At 46.4% G+C, this 25,601-nt stretch overlaps 1 protein-coding gene across 3 annotated transcripts in view; it reads right to left on the bottom strand.

Moving 5' to 3' along the window:
* Positions 1–23,884, bottom strand: part of LOC142260821 (uncharacterized) — a 141,051-nt gene extending 117,167 nt beyond the window's left edge. The window contains exons 1-3 of one of the 3 annotated variants that reach the window (XR_012728692.1): positions 23,800–23,884; positions 7,607–8,317; positions 1,143–2,372 (exon numbers count right to left, since the gene is read on the bottom strand). The gene's annotated coding sequence lies outside the window, so the exon portion shown is untranslated. Of the gene's footprint in view, positions 1–1,142; positions 2,386–7,606; positions 8,318–23,799 lie in introns of those variants that run through there. The other 2 variants (XR_012728693.1, XM_075332083.1) reach the window with 2 other exon arrangements.
* Between the last annotated feature and the right edge of the window lie 1,717 nt (positions 23,885–25,601).

The following is a 25,601-nucleotide window of genomic DNA, read 5'->3' on the forward strand; positions in this document are numbered from 1 at the left end:
CAGTAACCTCCTCACATGGGACATCCCTCCTAGCTGCATGGGCTCGGGTGAGACCTCCGGAGGTAATGTCTGTACAGTAACCTCCTCACATGGGACGTCCCTCCAAGCTGCATGGGCTCGGGTGAGGTCTCCGGAGGTAATGTCTGTACAGTAACCTCCTCACATGGGACGTCCCTCCAAGCTGCATGGGCTCGGGTGAGGCCTCCGGAGGTAATGTCAGTACAGTAACCTCCTCACATGGGACGTCCCTCCAAGCTGCATGGGCTCGGGTGAGGCCTCCGGAGGTAATGTCTGTACAGTAACCTCCTCACATGGGACATCCCTCCTAGCTGCATGGGCTCGGGTGAGGCCTCCGGAAGTAATGTCAGTACAGTAACCTCCTCACATGGGACGTTCCTCCAAGCTGCATGGGCTGAGGTGAGACCTCCGGAGGTAATGTCGGTACAGTAACCTCCTCACATGGGACGTCCCTCCAAGCTGCATGGGCTCAGGTGAGGCCTCCAGAGGTAATGTCTGTACAGTAACCTCCTCACATGGGATGTCCCTCCAAGCTGCATGGGCTCAGGTGAGGTCTCTGGAGATAATGTCTGTACAGTGACCTCCTCACATGGGACGTCCCTCCAAGCTGCATGGGCTCGGGTGAGGTCTCCGGAGGTAATGTCTGTACAGTAACCTCCTCACATGGGACGTCCCTCCAAGCTGCATGGGCTCAGGTGAGGTCTCCGGAGGTAATGTCAGTACAGTAACCTCCTCACATGGGACGTCCCTCCAAGCTGCATGGGCTCGGGTGAGGCCTCCGGAGGTAATGTCTGTACAGTGACCTCCTCACATGGGACGTCCCTCCAAGCTGCATGGGCTCGGGTGAGGCCTCCGGAGGTAATGTCTGTACAGTGACCTCCTCACATGGGACGTCCCTCCAAGCTGCATGGGCTCGGGTGAGGCCTCTGGTGGTAATGTCTGTACAGTAACCTTCTCACATGGGACGTCCCTCCAAGCTGCATGGGCTCAGGTGAGGTCTCTGGAGGTAATGTCTGTACAGTAACCCCCTCACATGGGACGTCCCTCTGTTAAAAATATACTCTTAAATATATTTTTCTTCAAATACGTGATGAGCGCATGAAAGAAAGAACTTAAAAAAAATGTAAAAATAAATGTATTTTATATCTGATAAAATTGGTTGCCAAATTATAAAGTTGCAGTTCAGTTACAGAAAGGAAAAATAATATTCTTCGTTAGCTTACGTAAAAAAGTTCAATTAGTCCATACTAATCAATAGAAATATTCATCCATCTTTCCTTGGTTCCTGAATAGACGCAAGGATGATATGCTGTAGGCCTGACAGGCATGTCTTGCTTCATAGAGGGATGGATCCGTTGAACAGGCTCTCAGTAGCCTGACATGTGCTTGTGTGTGCCAGCGCCCCTCCCTCCGTGTCATATTTATACAACTGTCCAAACCCATATAGGGTTATTCTGTTGAGCACAGTTACACATAATATAATCCTCCCCAAACTAAATTAATACATCATTAAAATAACAGATCTTCTTTCCTTTTTTGGCGATGGTGGATTTATGTCAATAATAATGAATAATAATAATAATCAATTTGCATTATTCATGTTTTATGTTCAACAATATAATAATGTGGATTCATGTTATGGTAGTCCGTGACTGTCAATCATATATAATACATAATTATACTTTCCTAAACCTAAAAAAATGCAAAACAGATCCGGTCACCATCTGATGTCCTCTGGGATGATATCTTCTTATCTCCGATGTAATCTGGCATAAACACAGTCTTTTGAAATAGATCATTTGATAAAAGATGAATGGTTATCGATTTGATAAAGTCCCATATTGCATTTATCATTGTTAGATCCATAAACTTTATTCTTTTTGCAAAGTCCATATATTTAATCAAAGTCCATACTCAATGTTGATAACCCACAGTTCATATGTGTAGAAAAATAGCATAGGCCTCTGATATCTGTGCAGTGTAATTTACATTAGTCACCTTTATCCTCCATGCTGCCTGATGTCATTCTTGGAACAGGTGTTGAGACGTTCTTGGTCAGCACGACAGGGGTTAACTTTAACACTTTATTGCTCTCCTTGGTAACTGTGGTGAGGTCTTAATGCACAGAACATGTGTTGTAACATTGTCCATCCTGGCACCATAAGATCACCGTCTTTGCTGAGGTCCAGAAGTGGTAAGTGTTTTGTATTTAACAGTCTTATTTGAGACGTTACCTTTTGGACCTTTGAGTATCAGCTTTTACAACTTTTTTGTGGAATTCCTTTTTACTTTAGAAGAATTAATAAAAGTCTTTTATCTTTCTGTAATCTTGATTGAAGACTTCATTCCCTAATCTAGACACCAAATCTGGTAATAATACTACCACTAATAAATGTCACAGCGTATCATAACTCTAATACTATAATACCATGTCATTATTATTATCGTAGAAGTATTAATATAATTGATACTTAGAATGATAAAATAATATTGCATAATGGTATAGACGATAGTATTTCATGTAATAACCTTTTTTGTCATTGGTGTAATTACCTTTCCAACCCATAGGTGGCAATGTGTTTGAATGTAACCAAAATGTAATATAAAATAATATAATGTGTACCTATAACATGTACCATATTATAAATATGAAAGGCAACAATGTGGCTTATTTAGTTAGATCATTTGTAAAATGCTAAACCAAAGCAAATAACCTTTTAGAAAAGACTGGATGATTCCATCAAAACACAATATTACTCATTATAAATGATTATTATTGATTAAAAATATAATATATTATATATGAAGGTAAACCTAGATGTACCTCGATCTTCCATCTTTATTACTCTAATTTATTTGATTTTTCTATTATTTATTAAATAACCTACTATATAAGTAAATGTGTAACTAGGAAGTAAATAATTAAATATATTGATGAATGAAGTGTTCTTTTCTTCCAAAAATTGGAACTTTCCTTTTTAAATATTATTCGTATACAGAGATCAAATTATTAATTTATAAAATCTAACTATCATTTAACTAAATAAAAATATAACTTTATAATAATAGGCCAGACCGCATATCAAATATACAAGTTGGGGGTTACTTGGGGAATAGTGATCACAAAATAATAAGTTTTCATGTATTCTTTAGTAAGATGTATAGTAGAGGGGCTACAAGGACACTAAACTTCAGGAAAGCAAATTTTAAACGGTTGAGAGATGATCTTAGTGCAACAAACTGGGATGATGTACTAAGTAATAAAAGTACACAAAGCAAATGGGAGACTTTTATGAGTATCCTGAATAGGGCTTGTGCAGAAAATATACCCTATGGGAACAAACATGCTAGAAATAGGAGGAAACCCCTATGGCTAAATAGAGCTGTAAGGGAAGCAATAAAAGAAAAACAGAAAGCCTTAAAAGAGTTAAACAGGGTAGGTAGTGATGAGGCATTATATAATTATAGAAAATTAAATAAAATATGTAAAAAGCAAATTAAGTTGGCTAAGTTTGAGACAGAGAGACTCATTGCGAGAGAAAGTAAAAATAATCCTAAAATATTCTTTAAACAGTAAAAACTGAAAAGCGATAGTGTTGGCCCCCTTAAAAATAGTCTTGGTGAAATGGTGGAAGGGGATGAGGGTAAAGCCAACCTGCTGAATGACTTTTTTTCTACGGTTTTTATACAAGAAAATGCCATGGCAGATGACATGACCAGTGATACCATAAATTCACCCTTGAATATTACCTGCTTAACCCAGCAGGAAGTACGCCGCCGCCACGAAATCACTAAGGGTGACAAATCTCCGGGCCCGGATGGCTACACCCCAGAGTACTACAGGAATTGAGTTCTGTGATAGATAGACCATTATTTTTAATCTTCACAGATTCCTTAATAACAGGGTCGGTACCGCAGGACTGGCGCATAGCAAATGTGGTGCCAATATTCAAAAAGGGGACAAAAACTGAGCCGGGAAATTATAGGCCGGTAAGTTTAACCTCTACGGTTGGTAAAATCCTTGAGGGTTTCTTGAGAGATGCTATACTGGAGTATCTCAAGAAAAATAACCTTATGACAGAGATCAACATGGGTTTATGAGGGATCGATCCTGTCAAACTGATCAGCTTCTATGAAGAGGTAAGTTCAAGCCTGGACCAGGGAAATGCAGTGGATGTTGTGTATATGGACTTTTCAAAAGCTTTTGATACGGTGCCACACAAAAGGTTGGTACATAAAATGAGAATAATGGGGATAGGGGAAAATATGTGTAACTGGGTTAAAAACTGGCTCAGTGATAGGAAACAAAGGGTGGTTATTAATGGTACGTACTCGGACTGGGTCTCAGTTCATAGTGGGGTACCACAGGGGTCAGTATTGGGCCCGCTTCTATTCAACATATTTATAAATGACCTTGTTGGGGGCATGCGGAGTAGAATTTCAATATTTGCAGATGATACTAAACTCTGCAGGGTAATCAATACAGAGGAGGATAATTTTATATTACAGGGAGATTTATGTAAATTGGAGGATTGGGCTGAGAAGTGGCAATTGAAGTTTAATGTAGATAAATGTAAGGTCATGCACTTGGGTAGAGGAAATAACATTTATGATTATGTACTTAATTGTAGAACACTGGGTAAAACAGACACAGAAAAAGACTTGGGTGTATGGGGGGATGGTAAACTTCACTTTAGTGGCCAGTGTCAGGCAGCTGCTGCCAGGGCTAATAAAATAATGGGATGTATTAAAAGAGGTAGAAGTGTTCATGAAAAAAATATAGTTCTACCTCTGTACAAGTCACTAGTGTGACCGCACTTATATACTGTGTACAATTCTGGTCACCGATATATAAGAAGGACATAGCTGAACTGGAGGGTGCAGAGAAGACCACCAAGATTATTAGAGGAATGGGGGGGCTGCAATACCAAGACAGGAAAAACGAAGGCTTAGGGGGGATCTAATCACAATGTATAAATATATGAGGGGACAGTACAGAGACCTTTCCAAAGATCTTTTTACACCTAGGCCTGCGACTGGAACACGGGGGCATCAGCTACGTCTTGAGGAAAGAAGGTTTAATCATAATCACAGACGAGGATTCTTTACTGTACGAGCAGTGAGACTATGGAACTCTCTGCCGCATGATGTTGTAATGAGTGATTCACTACTAACATTTAAGCAGAGCCTGGATGCCTTTCCTGAAAAATGTAATATTACCAGTTATGTATATTAGATTTTATGACAGGGTATTGATCCAGGGAACTAGTCTGATTGCCGGATGTGGACGAAGGAAGGACATTTTTTCCCCATTGGAACTTGTTTGCCACATTGGGTTTTTTTTGCCTCCCTCTGGATCAACATGTTAGGCTACGGGTTGAACTAGATGGACTTAGGGGCACTTTGCACACTGCGACATCACAGGTGCGATGTCGGTGGGGTCAAATTGAAAATGACGCACTTCCGGCATCGCATGCGACATCGCAGTGTGTAAAGGCTGGATGATACGATTAACGAGCGCAAAAGCGTCGTAATCGTATCATCGGTGCAGCGTCGGCGTAATCCATGATTACGCTGACGCGACGGTCCGATGTTGTTCCTCGCTCCTGCGGCAGCACACATCGCTGTGTGTGAAGTCGCAGGAGCGAGGAACGTCTCCTACCGGCCTCACTGCGGCTTCCGTAGGATATGCGGAAGGAAGGAGGTGGGCAGGATGTTTACATCCTGCTCATCTCCGCCCCTCCGCTCTGATTGGCCGCCTGCCGTGTGACGTTGCAGTGACGCCGCACGACCCGCCCCCTTAACAAGGAGGCGGGTCGCCGGCCACAGGGACGTCGCACGGCAGGTGAGTGTGTGTGTGAAGCTGGCGTAGCGATAACTTTCGCTACGCCAGCTATCACCACATATCGCTGCTGCGACGGGGGCGGGCACTATCGCACTCGGCATCGCAGCATCGGCCTGCGATGTCGTAGTGTGCAAAGCCCGCCTTAGAGTCTCCCTTCAACCTTAAAAACTATGATACTATGATACTATGATACTATGATACTATGAACTTTGATTTACTATCACTACTTTTAAATATATATTATGCTAAATGAACATTATATATATATATATATATATATATATATATATATATATACGTAATGCATAGATTCACTGTATATAAATAATTATGAATATCAAATACGAATCACCATATTTTATTAATTCAGAAATCCCCTTCTACCCAAACTGAAGACCAACCTAAGTTTTTCTTCCAGGATCCGATCTATTATAGTCATTTTCCAACCATTTGAATCTCTGAAATTATTTTGCAACTCCGCTAATTCATGAGACGAAATATCTTTTTCAGGAGAGTTCATCACCTGTTTCTGTCTGTCAGGGATTTTAAAAATAACTTGTCTAAGATCATCAGTATCAGATCGATTGTATGATTTCTAATTTACATGCAATTTCCTACGAATTTCATACATTTTGTCACAGGAATATTTGGATCTGGGAGACACTGTTGGTTTTTCACAGAATTTTTCCTTTTTTAGTTTCATAGAATTAATTTCTGTTTTAATTGAGTTTGATGATTTCTAACAAAATCAATATATTGGGTACTTTCGAATAGATTCCGTTTCTTTAAAGCGATAGCACGGGTTTTAGTATCAAAAATTTTATTACATTTCTTGACAAACAAATGTACCATTTCATTCGGTCTGACATTTGGAATGACCGTCCTATATAAACGTTCAAAAACTGACATAAATGAGAACGTACTTTCATTCTGTTCAATTTGTAATTCCTTCAACATCTCATAATTTGGATTAGATTAATTCCTTTCACAGAAGATGAGATTTCTCAGCCTTGTGATTTCGTCATCATTTGAACAATCAAATGTCTCATTGTCAGAAGACTTTTTTAATGCGAGCTGTCTGAAAAATGTTGGGGTATCCACATTTGGAATACCTGAGTCTTCTCACCATCGGTTAAATTTAATTTTTCAACAAAGCTTTCAAATATTTCTGAATTTTTACATACATGTATTTTGGGATTATACACAGCAATTAATTTGCATAAATCCAAAAGATTTTTCCGAAGTTTAATTCCTAATTTAGCCTGTTCTATTTTTAGAAACTGATCTCCGCCATTTCCACCTCTCTGCACATGTCCTTCACTAACAACTTTTTGCACGTCTCCTACTCTGGCTCCTCCCCCTTCTGGCTTCTCTATGCCATTTCCTGCTTCTTTTCTGGTGTCCTGAAGGTCACCTTCAATAGACAGCACATGTCTGTGGCCATCTTCATTAGCAACATTACAGTCAGAATTCACAATATCACTTACTGACATTTCAGGTTGTCCATTTCCACCATTTTTACATTTTTCTAACACTAACTTGTGAAATTCATAGACTAAATGACAGACTTTCTTGATTTTCTGTTTCTCTCTATTAAAAGACATTGCACATTCTACACGTGAATTCTCAAGTTCACATTCCCCATAAAGGCTTACCCAGAGCGTCTCTACATTAGAAATATCTGAATATGTGAACTGTATTTACTTTGTTTAGAATAAGAAGAGATAAAATCCATTTTCTTACCTGGAATTATAATCAGCACTTGTAGACCTTCTTATGGACTGACTTATTCTTTTTCCTCCCAAGACACGTCAAAGGATTATCATCTGTGGCTTTGTAAACTCTTTAAAGTTCATTTAAAAAAAGATTCATGCGACTTGACTTATCTGTATTTCCTAGGTCCCGCGTGATTTTTATAAATTGTCGATTCCTGACACTTTGCAAGAGGTGTTCATTACTTCTGTCCCCCGTTGTGCAAAGTGAAGGAATAAGTAAATAAAACACATAGCTGGCTCACCAAATCTTAAAAATATACTCTTAAATATATTTTTCTTCAAATACCTGATAAGTGCATGAAAGAAAGAACTTCAAAAAATGTAAAAATAAATGTATTTTATGTCTGAAAAAATGGTTGCCAAATTATAAAGTTGCAGTTCAAAAAATAATATTCTTCGTTAGCTTACGTAAAAGAGTACGTTCAATTAGTCCATACTAATCAATAGAAATATTCATCCATCTTTCCTTGGTTCCTGAATAGACGCAAGGATGATATGCTGTAGGCCTGACAGGCATGTCTTGCTTCGTGGAGGGCTGGATCCATTGAACAGGCTTTCAGTAGCCTGACATGTGCTTGTGTGTGCCAGCGCCACTCCCTCCGTGTCATATTTATACAACTGTCCAAACCCATATAGGGTTATTCTGTTGAGCACAGTTACACATGATGTAATCCTCTATCTGGAAAAATCCAAATAGAATATGTATACCATACTATGTCAGCATTTATTTATGTTCAATACAGATATCTTAATATTTATTCCTTATAAGAACTGTTATCAATAAGCTATGCCCTCCAATATAGACAGAATTGTGAACATTATAATATGTCCTATTATAAAATGTTTGATAACTAGATGTATTAATTTTAATGTTTTTACACCCTCCAAGCTGCATGGGCTCGGGTGAGGCCTCCGGAGGTAATGTCAGTACAGTAACCTCCTCACATGGGACGTCCCTCCAAGCTGCATGGGCTCGGGTGAGGCCTCCGGAGGTAATGTCAGTACAGTAACCTCCTCACATGGGACATCCCTCAAAGCTGCATGGGCTCAGGTGTGGCCTCGGGAGGTGATGTATTCAGCCCAATAATCCTCTGCTGGCCGGTTCCCCTTGTGCATGGAATGGATTTTAGACTCGGCTAAAGATACTTTGTCTGGATCATCATAGATGAGATTGAGTGCTGAGAAAAACCCGTCCACCAACAAAACAAAGTGACTCGAGGCTAAGAATAAGCCAATGCTTGTGGGCCTCCGCTCGAGAGCGAGACCACAATACCCACCCGCTGGGCCTTACTACCAGAGGAGGGGGGGATGTAAACGAAAGCATAAAGTACATACTTCTCTAAGGATAAAAGCTGGCTGATCTCCCCTGAAAATCTCTCCAGGAGGGGCAGTTTGGGTTCCGATGCTCCAGCAACCAGAAGCTGGTGTGGTGGAGTGAGCTTATTTTTTGTACCACCCCCTTTAAATACGCCACCTAGAGAGACAATGTATGCAATTTCCTCAATAACACAGCAACCGGGTCCATGCTGGAATATAAACTATGGCCAGCTATAATGTAACAATCACTATGGGATTGCGGGGAACCATGGCTTCTAATCCGTCCCTGTAGCCAGGGGAGTCCTATGCTATCTCTAATCTTAGGGATGCTCCTAATGGTAGAGAGGCCTGAGTCTCCTTCCTGGCCCTGCTCCTGACTAGAGATGAGCGAACCGGTCGTGGTTCGGCTCGAGTTCGGTGCGTCGAACGGAGGTCCCGTTCGAGTTCGAGTTCGACGAACCGAACTCGAACCGCATAGGAAACAATGGCAGGCATTCACAAACACATAAAAACACCTAGAAAACACCCTCGAAGGTGTCCAAAAGGTGACAAACAACTCACAACACAACACAAACACATGGGAAAGTGACAAGGACATATACTCATGCGAAAACAAAAGAGCTGGACAAGGAAAAAGAGGAGGAGACACAGATATAGGCATGGCACGCCCTTCTAAAATCATGTAAAACACCGCAAGATGACTCCAAGCGGAGTCTCCCTTTTTTCCAAAAATTGGGGCCCACACACACCCACCCCTTCAGTGGCAGCACTTGTGCCCCAGTTGTACACTTCACAGCTAGATTTTGCATCAAGCACATTCAAAAATACCCCATCCTTAACCGTCCCCAGGATGACACCGGGGTAGGTAGCAAAGTCTTTCCTGATCCCAGCTCTGTTCATCTTGGCTACTTTTAAAAACACAGCAAGCAAGGGTTACTCCAAGCGGAGTCTCCCTTTTTTCCAAAACTTGGGCCCCACACACACCCACCCCTTCAGTGGCAGCAGTTGTGCCCCAGTTGTACACTTCACAGCTAGATTTGCATCAAGCACATTCAAAAATACGCCATACTTAACCATCCCCAGGATGACACCGGGGTAGGTAGCAAAGTCTTTGCTGAACCATGACTTGTTCATCTTGGCTCCTTTTAAAAAACACTGTAAGCAAGGGTTACTCCAAGCGGAGTCTCCCTTTTTTCCAAAAATTGGGCCCCACACACACCCACCCCTTCAGTGGCAACAGTTGTGCCCCAGTTGTACACTTCACAGCTAGATTTGCATCAAGCACATTCAAAAATACGCCATTCTTAACCGTCCCCAGGATGACACCGGGGTAGGTAGATAAAGTCTTTGCTGAACCATGACTTGTTCATCTTGGCTCCTTTTAAAAAACACAGCAAGCAAGGGTTACTCCAAGCGGACTCTCCCTTTTTTTAAAAAAATTGGGCCATACAGACACCTACCCCATCAGTGGCAGCACTTGTGCCCTAGTTGCAAACAGGATGTTTTGATTTGCATCAAGCACATTCCAAATCTACAAGCATTTACTCTCCCCAGGATGACACAGGGGTAGTAAATTCCTTCTGGATCCATGACTTGTCACTGGACAGACGCGTGCGCTTATCTGTCAGCACACACCCAGCAGCACTGAAGACACGTTCAGAGACAACGCTGGCAGCTGGACACGACAAGATCTCCAAGGCGTAAGTGGAGAGCTCTGGCCATTTTTCAAGATTTGAAGCCCAACATGAGCAAGGCTCCATTTGCAAAGTCATGGCATCGATGTTCATTTGGAGATACTCCTGTATCATCCTCTCCAGCCGTTGACTATGTGTCAGACTTGTTGTCTCTGGTGGCCTTGCAAAGGATGGTCTAAAAAAATTATGAAAGATTCCATAAAATTGGTGTTACCAGCACCAGATACGGTGCTACTGGTACGGGTAGACTGTTGAAGATGATGAGACCGTCCCATGTTTGTCAAGTTACAACTGGGAGATTCACTCCCTGCACCTGCACGGTTGTTTGGTGGAAAAGCCGAGCTAAGATCGAGTAACAGCTTCTGCTGATACTCCTGCATACGTGCGTCCCTTTCTATGGCTGGAATTATGTCACAAAATTTGGACTTGTACCGGGGATGTAATAGTGTGGCAATCCAGTAGTCATCATCACTTCTAATTTTGACAATACGAGGGTCATGTTGGAGGTAGTGCAGCAAGAAGGCACTCATGTGTCTTGCGCAGCCATGCGGACCAAGTCCACGCTGTGTTTGTGGCATAGAGGTGCTAACTGTTCCTTCTTCCTCTGACATCTCCCCCCAACCTCTTTCAACTGAAATTTGACCAAGGTCTCCCTCATCCGCTGAGTCTTCCATGTCCATAGACAGTTCGTCCTCCATTTCTTCATGTTCTCCTGCACCTTCCTCAACATTTCGCCTGCTACCATGCGCCCTTGTTGATCCCTGTCCCCCATGGTCCCATGACTGCCGCGTTGGTGATGATGAACGTCTGGACCTTGGTGATGTTGTTGTGTCTTGCGCATATGAATCCTCCTGTAGTTCCTCCCCTTCCTGTTGTCCCACCCCCTGACTCCGAATAGTGTTGAGCGTGTGCTCCAGCATGTAAATGACTGGAATTGTCATGCTGATAATGGCATTGTCAGCGCTAAACATATTCGTCGCCATGTCGAAACTGTGCAGAAGGGTGCATAGGTTCTTGATCTGAGACCACCTCTGCATCTCGTTGGCCCAGGCTATACGTCATGACGTATTGCAACAGGGCTCGGCGGTGCTGCCACAGTCGCTGTAACATGTGGAGAGTCGAATTCCAGCGTGTCGCCACATCGCATTTCAGGCGATGAACCGGCAGGCCGAAAGACTTCTGGAGTGATGCAAGTCGGTCAGCTGCGGCGGTTGAACGGCGGAAGTGAGCAGACAGTTTTCGTGCCCTGGTCAGAAGGCCATCTAGGACGGGATAGTGTGTTAAAAATTGCTGGACAACAAGGTTCAACACGTGAGCCATACAAGGCACGTGTGTCACCTTGCCCAGGTGAAGGGCCGCACCCAGGTTTGCAGCATTGTCGCACACGGCCTTACCAGGCTGCAGGTTGAGTGGAGACAACCATTTACCAAACTCAGTCTCCAGAGCTGCCCACAACTCAGCCGCTGTGTGACTCTTATTCCCAAGACATGTCAAGCTAAAGACCGCCTGATGCCGTTGCGCTCTGCTGCCAGCATAGTAATGAGGGGTGCGTGATTCCTTCTGCGCAGTGAGAACGCTGGTGGCCTGACCAGGCAGGCTTGGGGCGGAGGTGGAGGACCCAGATGAGGTGGAGGAGGCAGAAGCAGTGGCGGAACTTGGACAGACAGAGGATTGACACACAAGTCGTGGGGACGGCAAGACTTGTGCAGCAGACCCTTCACCATCTATCACCATAGTTACCTAGTGTCCAGTCAGCGACATGTAACGTCCCTGTCCATGCTTACTGGTCCAAGTATCGGTGGTGAAATGCACCTGTTGACACACAGAGTTTCTCAAGGAAGCGGTGATGTTGTGTGCGACATGCTGGTGTAGCGCGGGCACACCTTTCTTAGAGAAGTAGTGGCGACTGGGCATCTGGTACTGGGGCACAGCGACAGACATAAGGTCTCTAAAATCCTGTGTGTCCACCAGGCGGAAAGGCAGCATTTCGGTAGCCAAGAGCTTACAGAGGGATAAAGTCAAGCTCTTAGCTTTGTCATGGGTCGCAGGAAATGGCCTTTTATTTGTCCACATCTGAGGGACAGAGATCTGGCTGCTGTGTGTAGACGGTGGTGAGTAGGGTGTCCCTGGAAAAATGCAGCTTTGTGAGGAAAGTGCTGGCATAGACATGATGTTGCCTTCATCCAACGTTGGTGCTATCGATGTCTGAGAGAGCTGTACACACTCACTTGTTTCCCCTTCCAAACCAACTGAAGACCTACCAAGCAAACTGCCTGTTGCGGTTACAGTGGTGGAAGTTGTGCGTGGAAAACCAGGTGTGACAGCTGAACCCACAGTCCTAGAAGATAAAGAGCGCACGGATGCACTGGAAGGGGCAGGCGGTGGATGGTCCGCTCCGCTAGGCCGCATTGCAGCACGGTGAGCTTCCCACCGGGACATATGATATTTATTCATGTGACGATTCATGGAAGAAGTTGTCAAACTGCTGAGGTTTTGCCCTCTACTAACAGAATCATGACAAATTTTACAGATAACATAATTTGGGCGATCTTTTGCTATGTCAAAAAAGGACCAGGCTAGGCAAGGCTTAGAGGGCATGCGACCTGTTGATCCACCCCGACTAGTGCTCAGAGGCAGAGTGGTGGCTGAGGATGCAGTTGTAGACGTGCTACCAGTACTCCGACTCTGTCCATGAAGGCGCAAGGTAACTTCGTCATCAGTTGCATCCTCCTCCACCGCCTCTGTTGACCTCCTCGAGTGCCTGACTGTGGGTTGACAGTAGGTGGGATCTAGAACTTCCTCATCAATTGTTGTGTTTGCACTCCCCTCACCCTCAGACCGAGCCTCTTCTTGCCCTGACCGAATATTTAAGTTGTCATCCCAATCTGGTATCTGCGTCTCATCATCATCAGTATGTTCCTCATTGTCTATAACAACAGGTGTTACAGTTGGTGAAAAAAGGGTCAACATTATGCTCAGAAACTTGGTCCTCACGGCCTGAATCAGAGTCACAAAGGTTCTGGGCATCACTGCAGACCATTTCCTGGTCTGTACTCACTGTAGCTTGGGAGCAGACCTCTGATTCCCAGGCTATAGTGTGACTGAGCAGCTCTGCAGACTCAGCCATCTGAGTTCCACCATACTGTGCAGGGCGGATGGAGACTTCAGAGCTGGGAGAAAGCAAGTTTGATTGGGATGACAACTCAGAGGACTGGTGTTTTTTGGATGCGGTAGTTGAGGTGGCGGAGAGGGCACTTGTTGGACCACTTGAGATCCATTCAAGCATTTTCCTTTTTTGGCCATCATCTACCTTTGTTCCAGTTGTCCGTGTCCGTAAAAAAGGGAGCACATCGGATTGTCCACGGTAAGTAGTAGACATCTTACTTTTGCTGGTAGATGGTCTATCTTCAGCAGATGATAATGGAGCTTTGCCACCTTCCCCACGGACAAACCCTTTTTTTTCCTTTTCCAACACGCCTCTTCCCCTTTCCACTAGCATCTGTCATTTTGCCACTCATTTTGATTGCGACAAGATTGTGCACTGAAAATGTGGTAGTAAAAATTGAGAGGTGGTGTAGATTGCAGCGGTGGTCTAGCTTGATTAACAGCAGAATAAACAACAATAACTATCCCTGACAATGCAACTACGGCCCTTAAACTGGCAGCACAGTTTGCTAGTATAATGGCTTAGTAACAATGAGTTTGAGTGTGCAATGCAGGCAGAGGTGCTGCAAATGTCTGTGCACTAGTGGGACTATACAGAAGTCCAACAGCCACGTTTAGGATGACACTAGGTACACTCAGTGTTTGCTAGTATAATGGCTTAGTTATAATGAGTTGGAGTGTGCAATGCAGGCAGACGTGCTGCAAATATCTTTGCACTTGTGGGACGATACAGAAGTCCAACAGCCACGTTTAGGATGCCACTAAGTTCACTCAGTGTTTGCTAGTATAATGGCTTAGTAACAATGAGTTTGAGCGTGCAAAGGGCAGGAGGGTACAGTGGCAGGGTTGTGGGGCTCTGGGTAGAGGAATGGAAGCCTCGCTTTCTATTCACTCCTAATAGGGAAATGCAGCGAGGAAATCCCTGACCTTAGCTACACAGACGCTGTCATCTTGTGTAGCTGTTAAACTCTGTTTTCAGGACCTGTCACCTATGGCTCTCTGACCCTGCCGGTACGAGCCCTTAAAAGGACTGATAGAAAGTGCTATCCCTAAGCTGTCCAGCGCTGTGTATGGAGCGTACACAGCAGTATCGGAGATAGGAACTGTGCCAGTGATGTCTGACACCAAGGACGCAGAAGGCAGATAATGGCGTCCTGGAGGAAAATGTCCGGTTTTATAATGCAGGGACATGTGACATGGACATCCTATCACACATGCCGTTGCTTCTCTGGCTAAAAGTCCACTTAGCTGTGTGTGTGTCTGGGATTGGCTGACATGCTGGCCCGCCCCACTAGACGCGCGCGCTTAGGGAAGGAAGACAAGGGAAAAAAAAAAAATGGCGATCGCCATTATCCAAACAGCAGTGATCTGAATGCGCTGTTCCCGCACACTATACACTGAAATTTCATAATAGTGTGAGTCACAGAGTGACTTACACTATTACAGCGGAAAGCCAGCTAGGAATTAGCTGGGTTTTTTGCTGCTAGAACCGTTCTCGAACGTATCTAGAACTATCAAGCTTTAGCAAAAAGCTCGAGTTCTAGTTCGATCTAGAACAACCCCCAAAATCACTCGAGCCTAGAACTGGAGAACCTCGAACCGCGAACCGCGCTCAACTCTACTCCTGACCACTACTAATCTGATTCCCCCTCTCTTTCCCCCCAGGGAGGGACGGGACATGAGTGTGATGAAAATCACAGATAAAGACAAACAAGGAAAAAGCAAAACTTCGTCACACAGCACACACAGGATAAGACAGTTAGATATGTAGGAGGAATGAAACAGCAGGAAGGAACTAACAACAGGGGTAACCTCCACAACCGCACCAAGCAAATAAGCACAATTTTCACCAGTTTGGGACACCAGACCTTGCAGACCAACATAGAACAAACAATAGTTGACATGGGTGGAAGGATTCAACCTGCATCAATCGGAGGGAAGCAGATGTGATGGGCCTTCCCACAACATGTGATCAAAGGAGCAAGCAGACTAGCAGAGATTAACTCTTGCTATCCAAGCTTATGAATCAGTACACAGCAGGTCGACACCTCCGTCTGCCTGTGTTCATCCCACACACCAGAGAAACCATCGGACAGAGTATTGGAGTATCAGAATCTGCAATGTGAATGGAGTCTGACATAGCCTTGACAGTTGGCAAAGTTCTGCAAACCTTTGTTACAATGTGCTCTGTGTCAACATATATGTCTGTATGTATGTGCTCAACGTCTGCATGTATGTTTGTATGTGGCGCCCCTGAGGCTTCAGTCGCCACAGAATATTGCATTTGTCTTAAGATGTAATGCTGATCCCGGGAAGAAGGAGGTTAACCTCTGGTTTTCACTTACACAATACACTTACATAAACACCTAGTTAGCCAGCCAGCACTTACATTACTCAGGAAGCCAGGCTGGAGAATTCCCGAGCAGGATGAGTCATCCCAAGGGTGGGGGCTGCCTGGGAAATGAGCGAACACCCTTAATTTCACTTTAGGCCCTATGCGCACTGGAAAATGGAATTTTCTCAAGAAAATTCCACAGGTATTCAAAGATTACCGCACCCGCGGTAAAAAACCGCGGCAAACCGCACCCGAAAACCGCATGCGGTTTGCTGCAGTTTTACCGCGGTATTGTTCGCGGTATTGCCGCGGTTTTGCCGCGTACGGGTTGGTATGTGCTTTATTGCATTCAATGCAATAAAGCACATTGAAGAAAAAAAAAAAGTCATTTCATTCTGAGATAGAGAAATAGACAGAAGAATAGATAGAAGAATAGATAGATAGACAGACAGAGGGATAGCTAGATAGAGGGATAGATAGATAGATAGATAGAGGGATAGATAGATAGAGGGATAGATAGATAGATGGCTAGATAGATGGATAGAGGGATAGATAGATAGATAGATAGATAGAGGGATAGATAGATAGATGGCTAGATAGATGGATAGAGGGATAGATAGAGGGATAGATAGAGTCCCTGTGAGCACACTCTGCATTTCTCACGGTCGGCAGTGAGTTCACATTACCGGCCGTGGGAAATGAACTATGGTTACCTTTGCTGTCTCGCTGCGAGGCTGCATTCAGCAGTGTCTGTGTCAGTCGCGGCTGGATGCAAGCATCGCAGGACGCCGGAGCTGTGGATTACGTCGGAGCTTTGTTTCGGGAGGGGTTAATAAAAGGGTGAACGAGGCTTATTTGTGTTTTATTTAAAATAAAGGATTTTTCGGTGTGTGTGTTTTTCACTTTACTTACGGGTTGATCATGTCAGCTGTCACATAGACGCTGCCATGATCAAGCCTGGAGTTAATGGCGGTGATCCGCCGCCATTAACTCCTTACATTACCTTGATTGCCACTGCATCACGGCAACAAGAAGAGCCGGGGACACGCCGGTGCTGCCGCATAATGGATGCGACAGTCCCGGGGCAGCTGCGGCTGATATTCTCGGCTGCGGGAGGTGGGAGGGAGGCAGGGGACATTAACCCTCTCTCTCCCCAGCCTGAGAATACCGGGCCGCCGCTGTGTGCTTACCTCGGCTGGAAGGTAAATATGCAGCGGAGCCCACGTTCTTTGTTTTCTATATTTCCGTTTGCTTTCTATGTGTGTTCTATATGTCTGTGTCTGTGTTCTATGTGTCTGTGTCTGTGATGTCTATCTGTGTCTGTGATGTGTGTGTTTACTCTCTGCACGGTTTCCTCTTCCTGTAATGACATCACTTCCCTGCAAAACCGCAGACAAGTGATGCACATTACCGGAGGTAAACCGCGAAATACCGCAGGGAATAACGCAGGAAAACGCAGTGAACCGCACAGAATTTGCTGCCTGCGTATTCCCTGCAGGATTTCACGATTACATTGGAGTCAATGGAGTGAAAACCCGCAGCGACGTGCGGAAATGAATTGACATGCAATTGTTTTTGCTGCGGGAATCCCACAGCAAAACATGCAGCTGTTAAAATCCGCCTAGTGCGCACAGGATTTTTTTTTCCCATAGGTTTTGCTGGTGATTCACTGCAGAGATGTTATGAACATTTTCTGCAGCGAAACATGCAGCAAATCCGCAGAAAATCCGCGGCAAAATCCGGTAAGTGCGCACAGGGCCTTAGAAGGGTTTTACGTCAGAGCGGTTTTGGCACCAGAAGAGAGCAGAGAGCCTTAGGAGAACAGCGTTTAACAGACTGGTCGGGAGACTGGTAGAATTAGTCCCAGGAACAGGGGCCATGATACTGCACTGAGTTTGCACAGGACGGACTGGGAGAAGCAGGATATCTCCCTTTTTATGTCCTTTTATACCTCTAGGGCAGGGGTGGGCAATTAATTTTCCCATGGGGCCGCATGAGAAATTGGGATTGGTTTAGAGGGCCGGACTAATATAATTACCTCAGTTCTACCCAATATACTACATCACTACACCCCCTCCATATACTACACCTGTAATAAACTACACCACTACACCCCTATATACTACACCTGTATTATACTACACCCCCCATATACACCTGTATTATACTACACTCCCTCCATATACCTGTAATACACTACACCCCCATATACACCTGTATTATACTACACCACTACATAATACACCTCCGATATACTACATCATTACACCCCTATATACTACACCTGTAATATACTACATCACTACACCCCATATACTACACCTGTAATATAGTACACCCCCATATAGTACACCTGTAATATACTACACCTCCATATAGCACACCTGTAATATACTACATCATTACACCCTATATACACCTGTAATATAGTACACCTCCATATAGCACACCTGTAATATACTACATCACTACACCCCTATATACACCTGTAATATACTACATCACTACACCCCATATACTACACTTGTAATATACTACACCTCCATATAGCACACCTGTAATATACTACACCTCCATATAGCACACCTGTAATATACTACATCACTACACCCCTATATACACCTGTAATATACTACATCACTACACCCCTATATACACCTGTAATATACACCTCCATATAGCACACCTGTAACATACTACACCTCCATATAGTACACCTGTAATATACTACACCTCCAGATAGCACACCTGTAATATACTACACCTCCATAGAGCACACCTGTAATATACACCTCCATAGAGCACACCTGTAATATACTACACCTCCATATAGCACACCTGTAATATACTACACCTCCATATAGCACACCTGTAATATACTACATCATTACACCCTATATACACCTGTAATATAGTACACCTCCATATAGCACACCTGTAATATACTACATCACTACACCCCTATATACACCTGTAATATACTACATCACTACACCCCATATACTACACTTGTAATATACTACACCTCCATATAGCACACCTGTAATATACTACACCTCCATATAGCACACCTGTAATATACTACATCACTACACCCCTATATACACCTGTAATATACTACATCACTACACCCCTATATACACCTGTAATATACACCTCCATATAGCACACCTGTAACATACTACACCTCCATATAGTACACCTGTAATATACTACACCTCCAGATAGCACACCTGTAATATACTACACCTCCATATAGTACACCTGTAATATACTACATCACTACACCCCCTATATAGCACACCTGTATTATACTACACCCCCATATGTCACACACCCTGCTCCCCATACAGCCTGCACCCCCATATCACACACACTACACCCCCATATGTCACACACCCTGCCCACATATTTCACCCTGCCTGTACCCCAACTTACCCCTCTCAAACATTCTGCACCCCTTCACATCCTTCTGTCAGTCTGCAGCCCTCATATGCCACTCACCCTGCAACTCCATCTTCCCACATATGCCACTCACCCTGCAACTCCATCTTCCCTCATATGCACTCACCCTGCAACTCCATCTTCCCACATATGCACTCACCCTGCAGCTCCATCTTCCCACATATGCACTCACCCTGCAGCTCCATCTTCCCTCATATGCACTCACCCTGCAGCTCCATCTTCCCACATATGCCACTCACCCTGCAGCTCCATGTTCCCACATATGCCACTCACCCTGCAGCTCCATGTTCCCACATATGCACTCACCCTGCAACTCCATCTTCCCTCATATACCACTCACCCTGCAGCTCCATCTTCCCACATATTCACTCACCCTGCAGCTCCATCTTCCCACATATGCACTCACCCTGCAACTCCATCTTCCCACATATGCACTCACCCTGCAGCTCCATATTCCCACATATGCACTCACCCTGCAGCTCCATCTTCCCACATATGCCACTCACCCTGCAACTCCATGTTCCCACATATGCCACTCACTCTGCAGCTCCATGTTCCCACATATGCCACTCACCCTGCAACTCCATCTTCCCACATATGCACTCACCCTGCAACTCCATGTTCCCACATATGCCACTCACTCTGCAGCTCCATGTTCCCACATATGCCACTCACCCTGCAACTCCATCTTCCCACATATGCACTCACCCTGCAGCTCCATGTTCCCACATATGCCACTCACCCTGCAGCTCCATCTTCCCACATATGCACTCACCCTGCAGCTCCATCTTCCCTCATATGCACTCACCCTGCAGCTCCATCTTCCCACATATGCCACTCACCCTGCAGCTCCATCTTCCCACATATGCCACTCACCCTGCAGCTCCATGTTCCCACATATGCACTCACCCTGCAGCTCCATCTTCCCACATATGCACTCACCCTGCAGCTCCATCTTCCCACATATGCCACTCACCCTGCAGCTCCATGTTCCCACATATGCCACTCACCCTGCAGCTCCATGTTCCCACATATGCCACTCACCCTGCAGCTCCATGTTCCCACATATGCACTCACCCTGCAGCTCCATGTTCCCACATATGCACTCACCCTGCAGCTCCATGTTCCCACATATGCACTCACCCTGCAGCTCCATCTTCCCACATATGCCACTCACCCTGCAGCTCCATGTTCCCACATATGCACTCACCCTGCAGCTCCATGTTCCCACATATGCCACTCACCCTGCAGCTCCATGTTCCCACATATGCACTCACCCTGCAGCTCCATGTTCCCACATATGCACTCACCTTGCAGCTCCATGTTCCCACATATGCACTCACCCTGCAGCTCCATGTTCCCACATATGCACTCACCCTGCAGCTCCATGTTCCCACATATGCCACTCACCCTGCAGCTCCATGTTCCCACATATGCCACTCACCCTGCAGCTCCATGTTCCCACATATGCACTCACCCTGCAGCTCCATGTTCCCACATATGCCACTCACCTTGCAGCTCCATGTTCCCACATATGCCACTCACCCTGCAGCTCCATGTTCCCACATATGCCACTCACCCTGCAGCTCCATGTTCCCACATATGCCACTCACCCTGCAGCTCCATCTTCCCACATATGCACTCACCCTGCAGCTCCATCTTCCCACATATGCACTCACCCTGCAGCTCCATCTTCCCACATATGCCACTCACCCTGCAGCTCCATGTTCCCACATATGCCACTCACCCTGCAGCTCCATGTTCCCACATATGCCACTCACCCTGCAGCTCCATGTTCCCACATATGCACTCACCCTGCAGCTCCATGTTCCCACATATGCACTCACCCTGCAGCTCCATGTTCCCACATATGCACTCACCCTGCAGCTCCATCTTCCCACATATGCCACTCACCCTGCAGCTCCATGTTCCCACATATGCACTCACCCTGCAGCTCCATGTTCCCACATATGCCACTCACCCTGCAGCTCCATGTTCCCACATATGCACTCACCCTGCAGCTCCATGTTCCCACATATGCACTCACCTTGCAGCTCCATGTTCCCACATATGCACTCACCCTGCAGCTCCATGTTCCCACATATGCACTCACCCTGCAGCTCCATGTTCCCACATATGCCACTCACCCTGCAGCTCCATGTTCCCACATATGCCACTCACCCTGCAGCTCCATGTTCCCACATATGCACTCACCCTGCAGCTCCATGTTCCCACATATGCCACTCACCTTGCAGCTCCATGTTCCCACATATGCCACTCACCCTGCAGCTCCATGTTCCCACATATGCACTCACCCTGCAGCTCCATGTTCCCACATGTCACTCACCCTGCAGCTCCATGTTCCCACATATGCACTCACCCTGCAGCTCCATGTTCCCACATATGCCACTCACCCTGCAGCTCCATGTTCCCACATATGCCACTCACCCTGCAGCTCCATCTTCCCACATATGCACTCACCCTGCAGCTCCATCTTCCCACATATGCCACTCACCCTGCAACTCCATCTTCCCTCATATGCACTCACCCTGCAGCTCCATGTTCCCACATATGCACTCACCCTGCAGCTCCATCTTCCCACATATGCACTCACCCTGCAGCTCCATCTTCCCACATATGCACTCACCCTGCAGCTCCATCTTCCCACATATGCACTCACCCTGCAGCTCCATCTTCCCACATATGCACTCACCCTGCAACTCCATATTCCCACATGTGCACTCACCCTGCAGCTCCATGTTCCCACATATGCACTCACCCTGCAGCTCCATCTTCCCACATGTGCACTCACCCTGCAGCTCCATGTTCCCACATATGCCACTCACCCTGCAGCTCCATCTTCCCACATGTGCACTCACCCTGCAACTCCATGTTCCCACATATGCCACTCACCCTGCAGCTCCATGTTCCCACATATGCACTCACCCTGCAGCTCCATCTTCCCACATGTGCACTCACCCTGCAGCTCCATGTTCCCACATATGCACTCACCCTGCAGCTCCATCTTCCCACATATGCACTCACCCTGCAACTCCATGTTCCCACATATGCACTCACCCTGCAGCTCCATCTTCCCACATATGCACTCACCCTGCAACTCCATGTTCCCACATATGCACTCACCCTGCAACTCCATCTTCCCACATATGCACTCACCCTGCAGCTCCATCTTCCCACATATGCACTCACCCTGCAGCTCCATCTTCCCACATATGCACTCACCCTGCAGCTCCATCTTCCCACATATGCACTCACCCTGCAGCTCCATGTTCCCACATATGCCGCTCACCCTGCAGCTCCATCTTCCCACATATGCACTCACCCTGCAACTCCATCTTCCCACATATGCACTCACCCTGCAGCTCCATGTTCCCACATATGCACTCACCCTGCAACTCCATGTTCCCACATATGCCACTCACCCTGCAGCTCCATGTTCCCACATATGCACTCACCCTGCAGCTCCATGTTCCCACATATGCACTCACCCTGCAGCTCCATCTTCCCACATATGCCACTCACCCTGCAACTCCATCTTCCCACATATGCACTCACCCTGCAGCTCCATGTTCCCACATATGCACTCACCCTGCAGCTCCATGTTTCCACATATGCACTCACCCTGCAGCTCCATGTTCCCACATATGCACTCACCCTGCAACTCCATGTTCCCTCATATGCCACTCACCCTGCAGCTCCATGTTTCCACATATGCACTCACCCTGCAGCTCCATGTTCCCACATATGCACTCACCCTGCAGCTCCATCTTCCCTCATATGCACTCACCCTGCAACTCCATCTTCCCACATATGCACTCACCCTGCAACTCCATCTTCCCACATATGCACTCACCCTGCAACTCCATCTTCCCACATATGCCACTCACCCTGCAGCTCCATGTTCCCACATATGCCACTCACCCTGCAGCTCCATGTTCCCACATATGCACTCACCTTGCAGCTCCATGTTCCCTCATATACCACTCACCCTGCAGCTCCATCTTCCCACATATGCACTCACCCTGCAGCTCCATGTTCCCACATATGCACTCACCCTGCAGCTCCATCTTCCCACATATGCACTCACCCTGCAACTCCATGTTCCCACATATGCCCCTCACCCTGCAGCCCCCCTCCCCCTCATGGCCCCTCTTTTCTTATTACCAGTCATCATGTGTCCATATCTCCTTCAGGATTCAGTAGCTTTGCTTTCTGCCCGGCATCCTGTGTCTCCTCCCACACAGTCACATGGGCGTGACATCATCGCAGGTCCTACAATGCAGGATGAATTATTCCTCTGCTGTGCTGCTTCTTCTCCTGCCCGGCGGGAACTTTTGAAATGACACACGCAGCGCAGTACTGACAACGTCAGAGCGCGCGTGTGTGTCACTGACAATTAGTGCCGGCAGGGAACAGAGGAAAGACTCCTGTGTTCCGCTGCCTGCACTGACTGTGCGGACCTGCACAGGATCTCTCCGTGCTCGGCATGCTGCAGCCCGGCTCCACTGCACCGGCTGAAGACGGGCGGGCCGGTCACAGAGAGCAGGCGGGCCGGATGTGGCCCGCGGGCCGCCCCTTGCCCAGGTCTGCTCTAGGGAGACACGGTATGGGGGCTGATGGACAGGTGGATGACTAGCTAGGTGGCTAGCAATTTCTATCCTGGGACATCCATGAAGGTCATCAGGTAGGGCCAGAACACCTCCCCCAGCGGGGACCTCTGGTCCATGGATGGCTGCGGGTTGAATTCCACATCCTCAATAGACCCTCCGTCCACGGCCGATGCGAGCAAGTCCACCAAGATTTCACTTTTGTCTTCCTTGGGAAGGCTTAACACAGGAAGGATGAAGGCTTCCTGGTCATGGTGAGCTTTTATCATGTTGACATGGAAGACCTTTTTGCCTCTTCCTGGTCTGGTCAATGGTGACCACGTAGTTTACGTCATTGAGGCGCTGATGCACAAGGTATGGACCCTCCCAGACCGCCTGAAGCTTGTTCTGGGTCTTTGGGACTAAAAGGGGGCTTTACACGCTACGATATCGTTAATGTTTTATCGTCGGGGTCACGTTGTTAGTGACGCACATCCGGCGTCATTAACGATATCGCAGCGTGTGACACTGACCAGCGACCTTAAGCGACCTCAAAAATGGTGAAAATCGTTCACCATGGAGAGGTCGAGCCAAAACCAAAAATCGGTAATGGTTAATTATCGAAGTTGTTCCTCGTTCCTGCGGCAGCACACATCGCTGTGTATGACACCGCAGGAGCGAGGAACGTCTCCTTACCTGCCGCCGGCGCAATGCGGAAGGGAGGAGGTGGGCGGGATGTTATGTCCCACTCATCTCCGTCCCTCCGCTTTGATTGGCCGGCCACTTAGTGACGTCACAGTGACGTCGCTGTGCTGCCAAACATCCCTCCCCCTTGAGGGAGGGATTGTTCGGCAGTCACAGCGACGCTGCCGACCAGGTAAGTGCGTGTGATGCTGCCGTAGCGATAATGTTCGCTGCGGCAGTGATCACACAATATCGCACACACGAAGGGGGTGGGTGCTTACACGCTCGATATCGCTAGCAATTGCTAGCGATATCGTAGCGTGTAAAGCCCGCTTAAGACCTTCTGACCCACTTCGTACACCCGCTCACGAGTGTGTTGGTCGTACCACAGCTTCTCGCTGGCCTTGTCCTGCACCATATTCTCATGAACCAGCCGCGTCATTGACTGCATTTTGTCACAGAGTCGCATGACATACTCCACAACGGACACTTTTGGGGAGTTTTAGTTCCTCTTCCCAGGATTCCCTTACTAGACTAACAGGCCTCAGGACTCATCTGCCATACAGGAGGTCGAAGGGGGAGAACCTCGTTGAGGCCTATGGCACCTCTCTGTAAGCAAAGAGCAGATGTGGGAAGTACCAGTCCCTGTCCCGTTCATGTGACTCAACCAGCATCTTAAGCATCTGCTTAAGGGTA

The sequence above is a fragment of the Anomaloglossus baeobatrachus genome, unplaced genomic scaffold, assembly GCF_048569485.1.
Source record: "Anomaloglossus baeobatrachus isolate aAnoBae1 unplaced genomic scaffold, aAnoBae1.hap1 Scaffold_198, whole genome shotgun sequence".
Taxonomy (NCBI): domain Eukaryota; kingdom Metazoa; phylum Chordata; class Amphibia; order Anura; family Aromobatidae; genus Anomaloglossus; species Anomaloglossus baeobatrachus.